At 39.0% G+C, this 19,271-nt stretch overlaps 1 protein-coding gene across 2 annotated transcripts in view; it reads left to right on the top strand.

The window, feature by feature from the left end:
- LOC139478555 (choline transporter-like protein 1) overlaps nt 1-19,271 on the top strand; it is a 260,716-nt gene that overhangs the window by 80,373 nt on the left and 161,072 nt on the right. The window contains exon 1 of one of the 2 annotated variants that reach the window (XM_071261062.1): nt 3,359-3,440. The exons of the other annotated variant lie outside the window; for it this stretch is intronic. The gene's annotated coding sequence lies outside the window, so the exon portion shown is untranslated. Of the gene's footprint in view, nt 1-3,358; nt 3,441-19,271 lie in introns of those variants that run through there. 2 annotated transcript variants of the gene reach the window in all.

Consider the following 19,271-nt stretch of genomic DNA (forward strand, 5'->3'; position numbering starts at 1 on the left):
TGCGAAAACCTGGTGTCACATATTTTCATTGATTCTTTGATGCAAGTTTCATCACTATTTTGCCTTTTACGCCCAAATCTGTGATACTCAAGACTGATTATTCTCTGACGTTGATGTTTTGAATTGTGATATAACACATTTGTTAATTACCTGTTTAATCTCATTCAATCGAATCAAGTATTGGTGGAATGTTTGAAATCAATCTTTTGATCATGTAAATCAATAATTATGGTTTCTTAAGTGAAATATTACCATACAATAACAACCAAAACGAGTACTTGATTGATTTCTTCATTAGACAGGAAATTGTTATGGTTGTTTGTCGACACACTTACCTGTTCAATCTCTGTTTACACAGAAGCGAACAGAAGCCAGAGTCTGGACTCTGTGCAGCTATTTGCAACATGCAGATCAAAACTCTATGTTAAAAGTGGCATACCTTTACCGAGAACCGATTCCGTTGGCATTGATTAGGCTCTTTGCGTAATCGACAATCGTTTCTCTTGACTAATGTATTCATAGATTATACATAAATCACTCAGCTGCTTCAAATTGTTAAAGATGGTCATTCATCTGCAGTAATGCATTTTGGGTTTTCTAATCAACTAATGGAAAGGTATGGAATTAGTGTGTGTTGTTATTTTGCCTTTTAATTGCAGAGGGAAATTAGCCAGCTAGCTATTCCTGTTTGCTTAATAATCAAGGTGTCCTGGTGGTGTTTGTGATGTTTTCTAGATACTCAAGTAATTTAGGCTAATGGGGCCCCAGGAATCTAAGGCATCCCATGTTTTTGTGTAGAGCTGCATCCCTTTTCCAAAGTGACCCTTGAAGATCCGGGGTAGAATAGGTCTTCAGCAACCCATGCTTGCCGTAAAAGGCGACTATGCTTGTCGTAAAAGGTGACTAACGGGATCGGGTGGTCAGGCTTGCTGACTTGGTTGATGCGTGTCATCGATTCCAATTACGTGGATCGATGCTCATGATATCAGTCACTGGATTGTCTTGTCCAGACTCGATTATTTACAGACAGTTGTCATATAGCTGGAATATTGCTGAGTGCAGCGTTAAACAACAAACCAACCAACCAACCAACCAACCCTTATTCAAAGACCTGCATCACTGTTGATATCATACATATGGCATTGTTGACTTAATGTGTAATGACATCACAATTATAATGATGTCACAGTCTATCATTGTTGATGTCATTTTGACTCTCATGGTTGTCTGTTCTTCCAGATAGCTTGTTTCCACCAAAGTCGTAAATATTTCAAACCAACGTCACTTCAAGCTTTCACCCTACATCAAGTGATGTAACTGCTCAATGCAGTGTTAAACCGTATTTACTCACTCACTCTCCATTAAGCTCTATATCACAAGACCGCCTCTGTGGTCTAGTGGTAGAATGTCCGCCCAGAGAGCGGAAGGTCAGGTGTTTGATCCCTGACCGCGTCATACCAAAAGACGTTAAAAGTTGGTACTTGTTGTTACCCTGTCTGGCGCTCGGCATTAAGGGGCTAAGACAAGGACAGGTCGGCTCGGAGTCAGTACACTGTGTCTGAGTGGGGTATTCATGTTAAACTGCAGCATGGTGTCTCAGTGGGCTAGCACTATAAATCGGCATCAGCTGGACAAGTACAAGCAGCCATACAGACACACGTGCATGCACATCTTTCTATAACTGCATGCATGCACATCTTTCTATAACTGCAATAATCTTAGATGCAAAGTTAATCACACCTCACCTCACCTCACCTCACCTCTAGACACAAGTATCTCCCAGTACCTATCCTGTAGTCAGAGGACTGTAATGTAATATATACCTCGAAGTCCTGCATAACATATATATATACAACTCGGAAAAGTTAATAACCACCCCATTATTTTATATCACAAGAGTTAATCTATCATGGCATGACAGATTAACTATAGTAATATGAAAGAATCGGGTTGTCCTTAACTTTTTCCGAGTGGTATATTACTGTGACAAAAAAAACAATGCAACTGATTTATATTGTTGCACCAAGTTATTACCAGCCTACATAGATAGGGTTCGCACAGATGGCATCCTGTTAATGCAATAAGATACGTGTGGTAGGCAAGAGTCATGGCGCCTGTCTGTGTGGAATGAAGGAATGCCATCATGCAGATTTTGGCCATGGTGTAGATCGTGCTGCCTTCACAGTCGACGGATTCATGGCTATTCCGTACCAAGACATGTTCTAAGCAACAGATCAAAGTAGTTATTGCTCATGTCTTTTCTGTGATGTTAGTGAATTACATTATGACTTTTCAATATCACATGATACTTGGGATCTGGAAGCCTTTCTTTACCCTCAATGGAGACCTTTAAATATGGATTGACATGTCACGGTGTTGATGAAAAACTTTGAGGTTCATGACATTACAGGTTGTGTTTGTTGTTGTCCAACTTATAATTTTAAACTGTGTGAAAAGATGGACTGTGCCAATATATATTTTGGATAGAAATTTGAAAGTGGGTTCAAATCCCGGTTTGCCCCGATTATGTTTTAGCACCATACTCATGCTGGTGTGTTTCACCAAAGTGGTAAACGCCTAAGACCTGCATCACTTCGGGCTTTCCTCCCACATTAAGCTGACATGCTGTGATATAACTGGAATACTGTTCAAAGCGGTATTTAATCCAACTCACTCGCTCACTATTCCCTGAGTGGAACACGTTTTAATGTGAAAGTCGACCATTAAAAGATTTGACAAGCCTCCTTAAACTAGGAATGCTTGTCATTTGTTTTGTAAGTCCTGGTTTCGTGTATGTGCCTTGCCGGAGACATGAAGCCAATTACATAGAGGAGAACAATTCGGGAAACTCATACAGGCAACTCGAAAATGTCAGCTATCAGAGTGTTTCTGGTTCTGTAGCAGTATTAACGAGCTACTAGAACGGATACCTGATCTCCAGGCAACAAACAATTTTTATACAGTCAGAAAAACCTGCCTACAACATGCATGCATGTGAGGTTATATTGATTATGACCGCCACCATGTGTTCATTCTCCATGCTAGATATAACAGGTCTGGCCATTCAATCATAACATCTCATCATTAAAACTACTTTAACGTATTTCTGTAAATATTCATTGTCCGATTCAGACAATTTGGACATTTCCCTTGTTCTGTCGTGTCTGACAAGCAGTATTTTCATTAAGGGAAGTCTGTTTGCTCGTTAGGGCATAAAAGGAATGTCTGTGACAAAACAAAGCGGTGTGGGTTACTCGTCTACAAGAGGTACTATGGTACATCGCTGCTACACTTGAACAGCATTCCGCCAGCAGGTATTCTCCGACTGCCAGCACTGACAGTTGTTTCTGTCAATAAGACGTCCCACGTCTATAGCACTTGTCTATTGCTCTCGTCCATAGCGCTTGTACATTGCGGGCAGGTGTGATGGGTTTCAGAAGGTAAGGCTACCACGCACCATGCATGTCATTGCCGTGAACTCATTAGGTTTTTTTTCAATGCTTGCTTCTTTTGTCGTGATCACAAGGGACAGGATATTTCTTTTTTTAACATGTTATATGGGGCATTTATTTTTGACTAAGCTAGAGGGAGGGTTGTCTGATATAACAGATTTTTATAAGAATATGCTTGAATAATGGAGCTCATTGAAAATTTGAGTAAGTAACATCTTAAGAATTGTTTTTTTGTGACTTTGGAGGATTCTTTTAATTTGTTTTTGTGGGGATGGATTTTGTTACATTCATTAACCTGATGGATCAGTTCAGAGTGTTTCACATATTTCTTTGATGAAAATGTGCTGCTTTCTGATTGTGTACTGTCAAGCAGACAAGTTAATCAGAGAAAGTTTATCAAGTAAATTATCATCCGTGCCAAAGTCTCTCGCTCATCTAAGCCAATTAAGATGAGGTAATCGCATGTAGGAAAACCCTGCAAACATGTTTGTGGAATTTTTAACAACTTTCAAACTTGATTGAATTTGGTTTCACTCCTCAGAAGCCAAGTCTAAAAAGGCCCAAAGTTTGTTTCGAAAAGGAAAAATAATGAAATTTATGTTTTAAGATCAACAGTTGATAATGTTTATATGTTCCAGCATTAAGAATTAGGCTTCACAGAAATGCCAACCACTTTACAGTTATTTTATACTACTTTTTGCTATTTTAACGCAACATTGATAAGTCGTGCGGTATTGGTGCTTTGCAGAGTGCAGCTTATTTCTGTGTTGGTGCTGCCATACAAACTGTATGAGTTATCCTGAAAAACTTGCCTCTGCTTTGAGTGAAAAATGTACTCTGTGAAATAATAAGCTCAGGTTTAGAAAGTTTTGGTTATGAATTGAAATTTTGGTCATCATCATCATCATCATCATCATCATCATCATCATCATTTTCTTCTTCTTCTTCTTCTTCTTCTTCTTGGTGCGGCCAGGTAGCCTGGTGGTTAAAGCGTTTGCATGTCACGCCGAAGACCCGGGTCCGATTCCCGGCATTGGTACAATGTGTGAAGCCCATTTCTGGTGTCCCCCTCCATGATATTGCTGGAATATTGCTAAAAGCGACGTAAAACCATACTCACTCACTCTCTTCTTCTTCCTCTTCCTCTTCTTCCTCTTCTTATTATTTTGGTTATTATTTATTTTGTTATAATAAAAAGCAACATGATAAGAAATCTGTGCCGTCAATAATTGTGTGAGTGCTGTCCTACCAGTCTGACAATGAGGCTGCAGCATGTACGTGTCTTGTGAGAGTTGAGAGTGTACATCTCCACATCTCATGGAGGAGTGTACTGATACACCTTACACTCCACGCAGAACGTGAACTCCTTAGAGAGGTTTGCATTGAGATTGTCAACTTTCACTTACAAGCCTATTAAGTCATTTTTTGTCATAACATGTAACTCTTACTCTTGATTGACTTAGTTCCAGATTGAAGCAGAGATTTAGGAAATATGGAACTAGTTTAAAGCATGTAAACTGCAGGGCTTGATAAGGAAAGATTATAACTAGTCTAGAACCTCCAAGATGTGGGCCCAAAATGGATATTTTTTGTTTCATGTAAGGGTAGTTGTTGTGTGTTTTTCTGGTATGCTTAGGTAGGCTAGTTATGAGTGTGTTTTACTGGTATGATTAGGGAGGCTAGTTGTTATTGTGTTTTCTTGTATGATAAGGGATGCTAGTTGTTGTTACTGTTTTTCTGGTATGATTAGGGAGGCTAGTTGTAAGTGGTTTTTTTTCTGGTACGATTAGGGAAGATAGTTTTTAGTGTGTGTTTTTTTGTGGTATGATTATGGAGGCTTTTTGATAGTATGTTTTTTCTGGTATGATTAGAGAGGCTAGTTTTTAGTGTGTGTTTTTTCTGGTATGATTAGAGAGGCTTGTTGTTAGTGTGTTTTTCTGGTATGATTATGGAGGCTTGTTGTTAGTGTGTTTTTCTGGTATGATTAGGGAGGCTAGTTGTAAGTGTTGTTTTTTCTGGTACGATTAGGGAAGATAGTTTTTAGTGTGTGTTTTTTGTGGTATGATTAGGGAGGCGTTTTGATGGTATGTTTTTTCTGGTATGGTTAGGGAGGCTAGTTTTTAGTGTGTGTTTTTCTGGTATGATTAGAGAGGCTTGTTGTTAGTGTGTTTTTCTGGTATGATTAGGGAGGTTAGTTGTTAGTGTTTCTCTGGTATGATTAGGGAGGCTAGTTGTTGGTGTGTTTCTCTGGTATGATTAGGCAGGCTAGTTGTGAGTGTGTTTCTCTGGTATGATTAGGCAGGCTAGTTGTTAGTGTGTTTCTCTGGTATGATTATGGAGGCTAGTTGTCAGTGTGTTTCTCTGGTATGATTATGGAGGCTTTTTGTTAGTGTGTTTCTCTGGTATGATTAGGGAGGCTTGTTGTTAGTGTGTTTTTCTGGTATGATTAAGGAGTCAAATTGTCAGTGTGTTTCTCTGGTATGATTAGGGAGGTTAGTTGTCAGTGTGTTTCTCTGGTATGATTAGGGAGGCTAGTTCTTGTGTTTTTCTCTGGTATGATTAAGGAGTCAAGTTGTTAGTGTGTTTTTCGGGTATGATTAGGCTGGCTAGTTGTCAGTGTGTGTCTCTGGTATGATTAAGGAGTCAAGTTGTTAGTGTGTTTCTCTGGTATGATTAGGCTGGCTAGTTGTGAGTGTGTTTCTCTGGTATGATTAAGGAGGCTAGTTGTTAGTGTGTTTCTCTGGTATGATTAGGGAGGCTAGTTGTCAGTGTGTTTTTCTGGTATGATTAGGGAGGCTAGTTGTCAGTGTGTTTCTCTGGTATGATTAGGGAGGTTAGTTGTTAGTGTTTCTCTGGTATGATTAAGGAGGCTAGTTGTTGGTGTGTTTCTCTGGTATGATTAGGCAGGCTAGTTGTCAGTGTGTTTCTCTGGTATGATTAGAGAGGCTAGTTGTCAGTGTGTTTCTCTGGTATGATTAGGGAGGTTAGTTGTTAGTGTTTCTCTGGTATGATTAGGGAGGCTAGTTGTTGGTGTGTTTCTCTGGTGTGATTAGGCAGGCTAGTTGTGAGTGTGTTTCTCTGGTATGATTAGGCAGGCTAGTTGTTAGTGTGTTTCTCTGGTATGATTATGGAGGCTAGTTGTCAGTGTGTTTCTCTGGTATGATTATGGAGGCTTTTTGTTAGTGTGTTTCTCTGGTATGATTAGGGAGGCTTGTTGTTAGTGTGTTTTTCTGGTATGATTAAGGAGTCAAATTGTCAGTGTGTTTCTCTGGTATGATTAGGGAGGTTAGTTGTCAGTGTGTTTCTCTGGTATGATTAGGGAGGCTAGTTCTTGTGTTTTTCTCTGGTATGATTAAGGAGTCAAGTTGTTAGTGTGTTTCTCTGGTATGATTAGGCTGGCTAGTTGTGAGTGTGTTTCTCTGGTATGATTAAGGAGGCTAGTTGTTAGTGTGTTTCTCTGGTATGATTAGGGAGGCTAGTTGTCAGTGTGTTTTTCTGGTATGATTAGGGAGGCTAGTTGTGAGTGTGTTTCTCTGGTATGATTAGGGAGGCTAGTTGTCAGTGTGTTTCTCTGGTATGATTAGGGAGGCTAGTTGTGAGTGTGTTTCTCTGGTATGATTAGGGAGGCTAGTTGTTGTGTTTTTCTCTGGTATGATTAGGGAGTCAAGTTGTTAGTGTGCTTTTCTGGTATGATTAGGAAGGCTAGTTGTTTATAGTGAGTTTTTCTAGTGTGATTAGGGAGACTAGTTGCTATCAGATTTACTTGACTTTGATTGCAGGTTTGAGGTCCAATTGTTGGTAACAGATTGTATCATTATGAGGCAGTTGCTAACACATGCCATACCCCTGAAAAAGATCCTAAAGAAAAAAGACTGATATCTTAATCACTTGAAATTTGCTTATGATCCAACAATATTTGGTTGAATGGAAGCATGACTTAAAGAGGTATCTACAGAGATAGTAGAACACATCTTCTTATCTGAAGAGTTCCACCGAGATAAGACCGTGCTGCGGGATTGGCAGTGCATGTATGAGGTGCATCCATACCCTCACCATGGTTTTATATATAACGTTGTTGATTGCAAGTAAATATCCGACATACTTGAATGCCACAAAATATGTAGATGCGTTTCACGTTGAAGGAGCTGGATAACGTTTGAATCTATTGCATCTTTGAAGTGTTGATATCGTGTTTACGGCTAAGGATTGTTGGATTTTGGGGTTGTTTTTGTTAATCGTCAGTTGTGTAAATGTGCTAATGGTTTGTGGTGAAACATGTAATGTCATCTGCAGAGTTAAAAAGTCATCACTTCTCATAACTTCATTATTTCTCCGTTACTATTCACATAATGTACATGTGAATGCTTCTATAATTCAGAGGGATAGAATAGCCAGCATGCCTGCTGAGCTTTAAGATAGGGATTCCTAAAACTTGCTGAGGGCAGTTGTTTGTGGTCCTGTCTAAAAGTTATGACATTTTTGACCATTTCTTATTCACAAAAATCTAGCCAGTTATTGATGTTCTGGGAAGCACTGCAGCAATACTGGTATTGTGTTGTCAGATGGGGTGTTCTAGCCCAGTGGTTTAGGTGTTTGCTTGCCAAAGGCTGGGGTTTGATTCCCAACATGAGAACATGTTAAGATGTCCCTGTCATGATGGTGCTATAATATGTCTTAAAGAGGCATAAAACCCTACTCACTCACTCACTCACTCACCAAAGATCATTATGAGCACATCTGGGATTCAAACCCACAATCATTAATTAGATCCTTTCACACCCAAGGGACACAACTGTGCAGTGAATTTGCATGGCTGTGATCTGGCTTTTGGGATACTCACTCACTCACTCACTCACTCACTCACTCACTCACTCACTCACTGGCTATGGGCAGGACAAGATTTTTCGACGATGCATCATTTATCACTGCAGGATGTTGACGGGCATGCTGATTTAATAACAAATAATGTTTTCAACCATATTAGATGTCAAAATGACGTCATCTAATAACAACATAATAATGTTTCTGCTGTGAGTGAAATTGGCAAATTGTTTATGATCAGTGATACTTAGAATCAATCATTGGCTATGTGGTTCGACCAGATGTGCTTCTCAATTAAAAGATGTAGGGTTGGGACGAGTCCAAATTAACTACCCAGTACCTGACACCCTATGACCCATCCCTACCCAGGTACCCCGCTAAAGGTCTCAAGAGTTGGCTACAAAATGTCTAAATGGAAATTATTTTACCACAGCCCTGGCAAAAACTACGATTATGATCTGATCATGCAAACACTGAAGTTGACTGAAGCGTTATGAAGCTTTAGAAGTATTGTGTGCCTAGTCAGAGAGAAATGCAAACATTAAGGACTTGTTGTTACCAAGTAGTTTTATTATATTTTTATTAAATAGCATATCACATGACAAACCACAGGTCCAGGTAGTCCTGTGGGTCCCAGGTTCCGACTCTCAACCTACCCGACCCGAGCACCAAGTTCCCTGTCCCTACCCTAGAAGGATGATGTGCTTTCTTCTGTTAATTGACAAGAATTGTTTGTGGTCTTTTTTATTGTACGTACCCCGTAAAGATCCAGGTTAGATTAGTTCTTCAGCAACCCATGCTTGCCGTAAAAGGCGACAGGTTCAGATCGGCAGCCTCGCTGACTTGGTTGATGAATGTTTTCTGATTTCCAAACAAGTTGTGACATTATTCTTTCCATATTTGTAAAGGGTATACATGCATAGAAGGATTACAGATTTACGATTTCGTTTTGGTAAAATATGATTTTTGTTTAATATGATATACTATTCAAAAGAAATTTAGGACCGCCTGATTCTCTTATATGACTATAGTTATGCCATGACAGATTAACTGTAGTAATATGAAAGAATGGGTGGTCACTCACTCACTCACTCACTCACTCACTCACTCACTCACTCACTCACTCACTCACTCACCAAAGATCATTATGAGCACATCTGGGATTCAAACCCACAATCATTAATTAGATCCTTTCACACCTAGGGGACACAACTGTGCAGTGAATTCGCATGGCTGTAATCTAGCTTTGGGGATAATCATCAAATGCCGACCCATTAAATTACCGACTATAAATAGTGCTGGAGGCTGTGACACCAAATAGTTCCCAATAATGTTGATCAGATACATCATCTATTGTGGGTTCCATACACGGATCAATATTTCTGTTTCGCATTCTTACGGATGTTTTGTGTTCAGTGCGTCACACATACTATCATGCATTGGGTGTTCTATTTCATGTCAATGTGTTGGTTTTAATGAGTAATTCTATATCACAGACTAACAATCAAATAATGTCCAATCGAACAATAGTAACTGCTAGTTTATAACAACTCAGGTATCAGAGGGTCTCCATGGGGTGTACTGTGTAGCATAAAATAACAGAAAAATGTATCATAAACGTAAGATGAATCAAATTTATAATTATAAAGATTAACGTAAACTGTTCATAACAAACTGCTTTGTGCAAATTAGAACTTTACCGTTTATCTTAATTGTGCTAAAATTTCGTAAGATTTGTTTGTAACTATATCGAATGACTAAAAAAACCTAGTCAATGTTTGGTATTTGGAAAACATGAATTGTGGAATTTAAACAAAAGTAGAACCAGCTGTGCAAAGGTGTCCCCACAGACAGACGATCCTCATTCGCATAGATATTACAGCTTGTCTGCTTTTCGCGTGCTTTTTTTAACGGACAAAACCTTAAAAAGATAGTGACTACTGATTTCTGACTTCTGACTTGTAACACCCCCCATCTGGACCCTTGTAGTATTTTCAGCAACAATGAATGATTGTTGCACCATGAAGCTGTTCTGCATTGGCGCCAGTACCGTAACCATGTTGCGTGACATCGTAGAAGTGTTATCAATGTTACATAGCTGTATGGTGAATTCTGAAGGACATTCCTCAATGCACAACTTTTTAACCATTTGCTGATACACACAACCATATGGTAATTAGGATACTAGCTTATAGAGAGATTTTGGCCATATGGTGCGAATGTTTTTCAATACTATCAATATTTTGCAACTGTAACTGTTTACACAGTTTGTGATTCACTTTGCTTCTTTTGTTTGGGAAAAACACAGCGCAGCGACCTACATGGTTAAAATAAAGGACAGATACCTACATCCATTCCATTCCAACTGCAGCATTGAACAGGTTTTCTTTAAATACATGTCTGTGGATTTGTCATCATGTCAAATAATCCAACGAAATCAACACTGTAGGGGTGTAAAGGTTCTCATCAAGCTATATATGAGAGTTGTATCGATATTGCAATAGTGTTTTGTTACTGTTGATACTGTGGTAAGAGTTGTACCTATCTTTCAATGGTATTCATTGTGTTTCTAACTGTTAATACTATTTGCGTGGATATCCTCAAACTACATGCCCAAATCACTAAAACAACAAAGTTAAGTGGGTGGCAAATACCCTGCCAGTTCCCTTTATCCCTTATAGGTTATCCCCCTTGCAAGAGTTGTCCCCCTATTTTTCTCTTGTATTGCAATTGTGTTTCAGGGGTTCATCTTGACCTGGTCAAAGGCGGATATTCAGTACCAACAAATGTCAGTAAAAATTCCCAATTCATGTTCTTATAGTTTTTTGGACGGGGCGGTCGGGTAGCCTAGTGGTTAAAGAGTTCGCTCGTCATGCCGAAGACCCGGGTTCGATTCCCGACATGGGTACAATGTGTGAAGCCCATTTCTGGTGTCCCCCGCCGTGATATTGCTGGAATATGCTAAAAGCGGCGTAAAACCATATTCACTCACTCACTTGTTTTTTGGAGGAAGTTTGTATTTCACTGATTACAGGGTGCTGTTGTACAGGCTTCTTAGCGCTAAGGTGACCGTAACTCCCATTCCTTAACACAGACTTACGATAGTCTTAGCGCTAAGGTGACCGTAACTCCCATTCCTTAACACAGACTCACGATAGTCTTAGCGTTAAGGTGACCGTAACTCCCATTCCTTAACACAGACTTACGATAGTCTTAGCGTTAAGGTGACCGTAACTCCCATTCCTTAACACAGACTTATGATAGATATAGCGCTAAGGTGACCGTAACTCCCATTCCTTAACACAGACTTATGATAGTCTTAGCGCTAAGGTGACCGTAACTCCCATTCCTTAACACAGACTTATGATAGATATAGCGCTAAGGTGACCGTAACTCCCATTCCTTAACACAGACTTACCATAGTCTTAGCGTTAAGGTGACCGTAACTCCCATTCCTTAACACAGACTTATGATAGATATAGCGCTAAGTTGACCGTAACTCCCATTCCTTAACACAGACTTATGATAGATATAGCGCTAAGGTGACCGTAACTCCCATTCCTTAACACAGACTTACGATAGTCTTAGCGCTAAGGTGACCGTAACTCCCATTCCTTAACACAGACTTATGATAGATATAGCGCTAAGGTGACCGTAACTCCCATTCCTTAACACAGACTTACGATAGTCTTAGCGCTAAGGTGACCGTAACTCCCATTTCTTAACACAGACTTACGATAGATATAGCGCTAAGTTGACCGTAACTCCCATTCCTTAACACAGACTTACGATAGTCTTAGCGCTAAGGTGACCGTAACTCCCATTCCTTAACACAGACTTACGATAGTCTTAGCGCTAAGGTGACCGTAACTCCCATTCCTTAACACAGACTTACGATAGATATAGCGCTAAGGTTGTTTTGAACAACAGCACCCAGGACCAATAAAGGAGGAAAGGCTGTAACTCATAGTTTAGCATTATTGCTTTGAATGCAGTTTAAAAATGCTTTCCTGAATTACCTCCGGATATAAGAAAATATAAACATTTTAAAAATTCCCATGTTTCGATAAAATAACATATTTTTTCAAAGTTGCCTGACAAGGGCACTGAGTTTGGAATCCTTGGTAAACTGTGTGATTTTACCTGCGACAATAACATTGCAAATGTTGTGTCCATCTTTCAGTAGTAATTTTAATTATGACAGTACTATTGTGTGAGTAAACATGACCTCTGTCACCTCTTACACCCAGATGTATACAGAGTTGAATCCTTCTATACCAAACCCTGCCACCCTCCTGCTTGACGATCACAGACACAGATTAGCAAGTATGCTTCAAATAACTCCAGCAGTTCATGTCGATTCCGAACATAGTTCACTCAACTGACACATTTTCCAGGAGTGTCTTTAATTATCAGCCATTGTTCAGCCACAGATCCATGGAACAAGCAGGATTAGGTACCAACTGTTAGCCCACATTCACCATCATGTGAACGTCTTGCCGAGCTGGACGGTTCACCCTGGTCTGCATGGATTCTTGCAATGCTTGCAGATGCTTGAAAAGGATGCTTCCAGCTTATAAGCGTACCGTCAAGGGATTCTCCAATTAGTATTGTGAGTTTTATGCTATGTTACTTTGTGAATGATGCTTTTTGGGATTAGTTTTTTTGCCAGACAGATCAGCTAACATCCATTGGCTGTGTGTCAGGGTCATGGAATGCTGTAAATTATATTTGCGTTTGCGTATGAATATAACATACATACTCGTCTGTGTTTTTGGTTTGATGGAACAAGTTGCAACGATAAGTAGGCTGATTGCTCTGTGCTGTGTATTTGATGAGCCGAATATCAATCTTTGTTCAACTATCCCCAGTGAGAGTGGAACTTAAGGAAATATTGATATTTTTGATAGGTTTCTTTTTGTAGTTACTGTTAATGGCAAGAAGTATTCGCTTTGTCTCATCTGGTGAAGGACGTAGGTTACACTGACATTTTCCCTCTTCATGGCACATTATGGATCAGTGGCTGTGGTCCTTGTTCTGTCTCTAGTGGGATCTAAAGGCTGTTAGGTAGCTGGTACTCACCCGGCAACTGTTGTATCATTGGGGCAGCTTTGGATTTTCGCTGGAGATATATTGTTTTTTGTCATTGTATTTATCGTGCAGGGGAGACAGGGCTTTATTGCATGCTTTCATCAGTGTTTTTTCAATAAATGATTTGGTTTCAGTTTACAATAGTCATGTCATGAAATCTGTCATCGATTTACTTTCCTATTATAGAATAAGAAGCGACAAAAAACATTTCCATAATCATAGGAAATCCATTGTACGACTGCGTCTATACCCTAAGCATGTGTTTATGAATCACTTTCAAACAGTGATGACAGATGTTGACGAAAAGCGTAACCTTGCCCCAACGGTGGCACCCATCAAAAACACATGCAAAGGAAAGTCAAGTGTTCACCTGAAAAAATAATAACATATCATCCATTTTTATGAATTGGGGAGGCTGTTGGAAATTGTTGCTTGCTTGTTTAACTTCTTTGATAAGCATTTAGAAGTTGAAGTACTAAGTAAGGATAAGATATGGATGAACAACTTCTATATTACAATTAAGAGCGACGTTACGGTGAAGGTTCTAACACCGTTATCAAGCTAGTTTTCATCCATAATATCTTATTCTTACATGTTTGCTTGTTTGTTTGGGTTATTTTTACGCTGCACTCTAATAATCCATCAGTATTCCAGCAGCCTGTAAATAATACAGTCTGGACAAGACAAACCAGTGATTGGCATTACGACCTGCTTTCCATGTCGTCATAGGGGGGAACACAATCAACCTAGTCACCAAGTCTGACCTCCTGATCCATTAAGTTCCCTTATGACAAGCATAGGTTGGTGAGGACCAAGTCCTCAGTGTCACCAACAATAGAACTGAGTATAGCATGAGCCAAGCATCATAACGTTCTTTATTCTGAAAATATACACAGCCTATTGTTACTGCTATGTTCATTGAAGATGTGGACCGCCCCCGTGGTCTAGTGGTAGAGCATCCGCCCGGAGAGCGGAAGGTCCGGGGTTTGATCCCTGGCCGCGTCATACCAAAAGACGTTAAAAAGATGGTACTTGTTGTTACCCTGTCTGGCGCTCGACATTAAGGGGCTAAAACAAGGACTGGTCGGCTCGGAGTCAGTATACTGTGTCTGAGTGGGGTATTCATGTTAAACTGCGGCATGGTATCTCAGTGAGCTAGCACTATAAATCGGCATCAGTCCGGACTGGTACAAGCAGCCACACAAACACACACACGTACATGCACGTCACTATATAAGTGCAATAATCTTGGACCCCATTTCACCTCACCTCATTGTAGATGTGTCTGGCAGATGTGGGAAGTTGAAGAGAACAAATATTCAATATGTTCAATTTTTATATTCTCATTCATGATTGTTGATTCAATTTTCAACAAATCATTCATCTTGAAATTTTAACAAATTTTCAACACTAACTGTGATAATATTACTAAAAATTCTGTTTTTATCTCATTTGTTTAAATCCAAAAATGTACTTATACTTTTCGAGATTTTTTCCAGCCAAATGTATCCCTTCTCCAATGTTTGTGGGTGGTCTGTCATCTTGGGATATTGTTTTACTTGAAATTAGGTGAAACGTATGTCCCTTCATGCATTGTTAATTTCTTATTTATACTAAATATTTATGAGTTATGAACAGCAATTTTGTATGTGTTAAAACTCTCCTGAAATGGTTGGGAAATGAATGTTTTTTGTGATGAATTGTGTACTGCATTAAAAATCTATACCACAAACAAAACATATGGAAGGCCCATCTGGTGATATTTCAATCTTATCTCTGGCCATCCTGATACTGTTTAAAGTGTCAAATGTTGTCATATCAAGGACGTACTTGAACCGAAACAAATGATTTTACTAAGTGCATATTGCCATTGTGGAACACGAAAATCCACAGAAATATCAATACTTTCCTTGAAGTGTTGGTCAAGATGGACAGGAGGACTCTTGTTAGTAATGATTGACACTTGGCCGCTGTCAATATCGCCAACATATGGTCATTATCAGTCAAGTCATTGTCATTTCCGTGGAAACTGATTATTGTCCAGCCCTTGTTTGTTCTGTGTAAACAAAAAGTAGATGAAATTTTACAGAACAAATTGTGATTAGAAGTCAGAGGTGCCGCGCATGGCATCTGACCTTGTAATACTTTATTTTCACTTGTTTTGCCCTATGTCAACAGATCGTATAGGTGCAACAACGTCGGTTCGTGTTCATCGATATCAGTCAATTCAACATTACCAGGGGTCAATTATACCAGAGCGTGCGTGCATATGTTTACTTCATTTCCAAAATCAACATCGGATTTCGAGAGGTTGCATGCTCACCAGAAACAAATTCAATAGCTATCGTTAAAGCAATATTGAGATTTTTTTCCCACGAATGAAAAATGAGTTTTAAGTTTTATGGATCTTGAGCATGTTTCGACTTGGCCATTATTCTCCATGTGCCCACAACTATTTTAAATTGATAACCATATTGACAGTGTTCTAATGATGATTTGTGGAAAGAAGATTGGTCTGTCATGTAACTAGGCTGTTATTGACGTCGTGCTTTTGTTTGAGTCTAAATAAACATGAAAATAATAAATTTGAACTAATTGCCCACAAGGGGTTCAGGGATGTTTAAGATGTTATATTTAGTGATCAGAGTTAAATGGGATTTCTTGTTTCTGACTTCAGTATAATTGATTTTGGGAGTTCTAATTAGCAGTGAAATAAAATTATCTCATGATATTGAGTAAGTGGGGGCATGAGTGAGTGAGTGAGTTTGGGAGCTTAATATGGGATGAAAGCCCAAAGTGATGTGGGTCTCAGACATTTACCGATTTGGTGAAACCCACTAGCACAGGTATGGTGCTGGCAAACCTAGAAACATCATCGGGGTGATCTGGGATTCATAGGTTTCTGGTGTCCCCAAGGGACTCAACTCTGCACAGCATCTTAAGCAACTGGGCCACCTGTGTCCCCAATGATGCTGAGATTTTTTAATTGAATTTTTTTTTTTTTTTTTTTTAAATGACATTGGGATTTTTTAATATGAAAAATTTATACAAGTTTGATGAAAATGTAAGACTCATTGTAAGATATACAATTATCGACTATATTTACAAAGCTGTTTCTAAAGTTTGACTGCCTATTTTCTAGCTCTGTTTCACTAACCATTAGTAGGGGTAGCCAAGTGGTTAAAGGGTTTCCTCATCACCCTTAAGGCCCAGGTTTGGTTCACCATATCGGTACAATTAGTCTGTCTCATCCTCCCTGAACCATATTCTTCCCATTCGGCCCAGCCCTTACAGTAATGCTATTGCCCTATGTGAAGATAGTCTAGATTTTCCACAGGCTCAGAAACTCTCATCTCAATGGGGTCCCTTGTCTTTGCTTTAGAGTGGTCTGTTTCTGTCCAAATTATATGATTTCAGAAACAAAGCATTAGTCTATCCCATCTGTGATGCTGGACGATTGGTACAAGCAGTGTATGACCATATTCACTCACTCATTGACCACTAGTGAGAGTGAGTGAGTGAGTGAGTTAACAGTGATTTGAACAGTATTCCAGATATACGACAGCATGTCAGCTTAATGTGGTAGGAGAAACCCTAGAAAAGGGGTATGGTGCTGACAAACCAAGAAACTGTTATTCAAACCCACAATCGGGGGGCACGGGTGGCCCAGTCGTCTAAGGCGCCGCGATTCGCTGTACAGAGTTGCGTCCCTTGGGCACGCCAGAAACCTATGATTGTGGGTTCGAATCCTGGTTCGCCCCGATTATGTTTCTAGGTTTGTCAGCACCATACCCGTGCTCGTGGGTTTCACAGAAGTGGTAAACGTCTGAGACCTGCATCACTTCAGGCTTTCCTCCCACATTAAGCTGACATGCCGTGATATAACTGGAATACTGTTAAAAGCGGTGTTAAACCCAACTCACTCACTCACTCACTCACTCACTCAAACCCACAATCATAGGTATGAAGTGTGCCCTTGGGTTGCAGATCTGCACAGTGAATTGCATGCCTTAGATGGAAGGGGACCCTGTTTGTTAAAACTTGTAATCTCAATCTACTTTTGAAGTTTCTAATCTTGTGAAAGGAAAAAACAAGATTTCATATATGTTTTTCATCGCAACACAGAACAATTGTCTGTGATAAAAAAATAATCCTTCTAGCTTTAGATGCTATCATGGAGCTCCATTTACAAAAAGAAATCTTGCAATAAACCGAAACATTTTTCCTTAGCTGTTAATTGCTGGATGTAATTTGAATTCTAAGAGACTGTTTGAAGCAAGAAGAGGGAGGACGCATTAGGTGTCAGTGGTGTAATTGACGTAAGGACAGCTCGTCATTTCTTGCGTGATTATATGTCTATTTCAAGCATACACTCAGATCAGCAGAGTTACTGGCGATGGACGCTATGTGAAGAAATGCTATTACACAGACAGATATAGAACTCGGTGTTAGGAAAGAGAGCTCTGTAATTTGAAGTGCTTAGGGCAGTGTCATTTCACATGTATCAAATTTATTTATTAAATTGATGTCAAATTTTCTCTATTATGTTGTATTATTGTGATTATTGGTTTATTAGGTTTCATGTTGGTCAAGTAAATAGTTTGGAGTTAGGGGGATGGTTATTCATTTGGTTTCAACACTGCACGTCACTATTCTGACATCATATTGGTATATAGAAAAATGTCAAATAGCAAACTCTCTGTTGACCTCAAAACTTTAAATACATTCTCTTTTAAGACTTCTGTATAATGTTTTGTGCACAAAATGTATTGCCACACATCCTTTGAATATTGTAGCTACCATAACTTTGCTTTTTGTAGCATACTTATGATGGCTGTAAAAGGAGTACTATGTTCTAACAACATTAGCTCTGCGGTGATGCGGCTGTTTCAATCAGAGGGGATTTATTGTGATTTGACACCTCTGATTGATCAATCAGAATTGAGTTCTTACCATATTCATGGTTGAATGTGTGTCATTATAACCTAATCAGTACTCATAATATCAGTCACTGGATTGTTTGGTCCAGACTATTATTTACAGACAGCTGACTGTAGCTTGATTATGGGCGTTTTAACAAGAAACTATGTAAGACTTTATTAGTGCAGGTACTAGCTTAAACCTCATTGACTGTTTTGTTCAAACTGAATTTAACTATAATAAATTATTGTTGCTTCCTGGATGTTTGGATGAAGTGTTTTCAATTTGAGTCCAATAAGATGTGAATGCCAGAGTCATCATGGGTAAGACAAATATCATAGGACTGATTGGAATACAATTGATTTTCATTCTAAAATGTTGGCATTCTAAAAGAAAATTCTCAAATCAATTTGGTTGTGGCATTTTGACATTTTTATGTAATATATCCTTTAATAAGCTGAAACAGTCCTTTGAAGTGCTCTAATTAATTTGTCAAGGATTAATTTAGCGTACTTTTCTTTCATCAGATATTGAAGTATAGTGTAGTTGGAAATTGCATCGTTTGGTCTGTGAATCTCGTTGAGGCATATTGACCTTTGAAATACAAAGGGATTATATTTGTTGTTTGTTTGATGAGTTTTTTCAAGAGGATATGAACACTGTATCCATGTAGGCTGCAGCAGTGGCAAATCATCTACTCTCTTCAATGTTTTTGTATAGACGAAAAAATATGAGATATTTCACAAAGAGCTCAGCTAGGTTGACGAAAGACAATACGTATGCTCGTTCCATTTTGTTTCCACGCCAGTGGGACAAAATTGTTGTTATAAAAACATGAATATTAATGTTTCCATTAGCCTTTTGTCATTATTTGTTAGTCTTTTTGTCATTTGACATGCTGTTACAAAAATCCTATGCTTAATAAGTAAGGACATCTGATTTATGCATAAAAGCGCCTTCTGAAATATAATGGAATTTACATATTTG

This window comes from Haliotis cracherodii, unplaced genomic scaffold, assembly GCF_022045235.1.
Source record: "Haliotis cracherodii isolate W230 unplaced genomic scaffold, xgHalCrac1.p SCAF_4, whole genome shotgun sequence".
NCBI lineage: Eukaryota > Metazoa > Mollusca > Gastropoda > Lepetellida > Haliotidae > Haliotis > Haliotis cracherodii.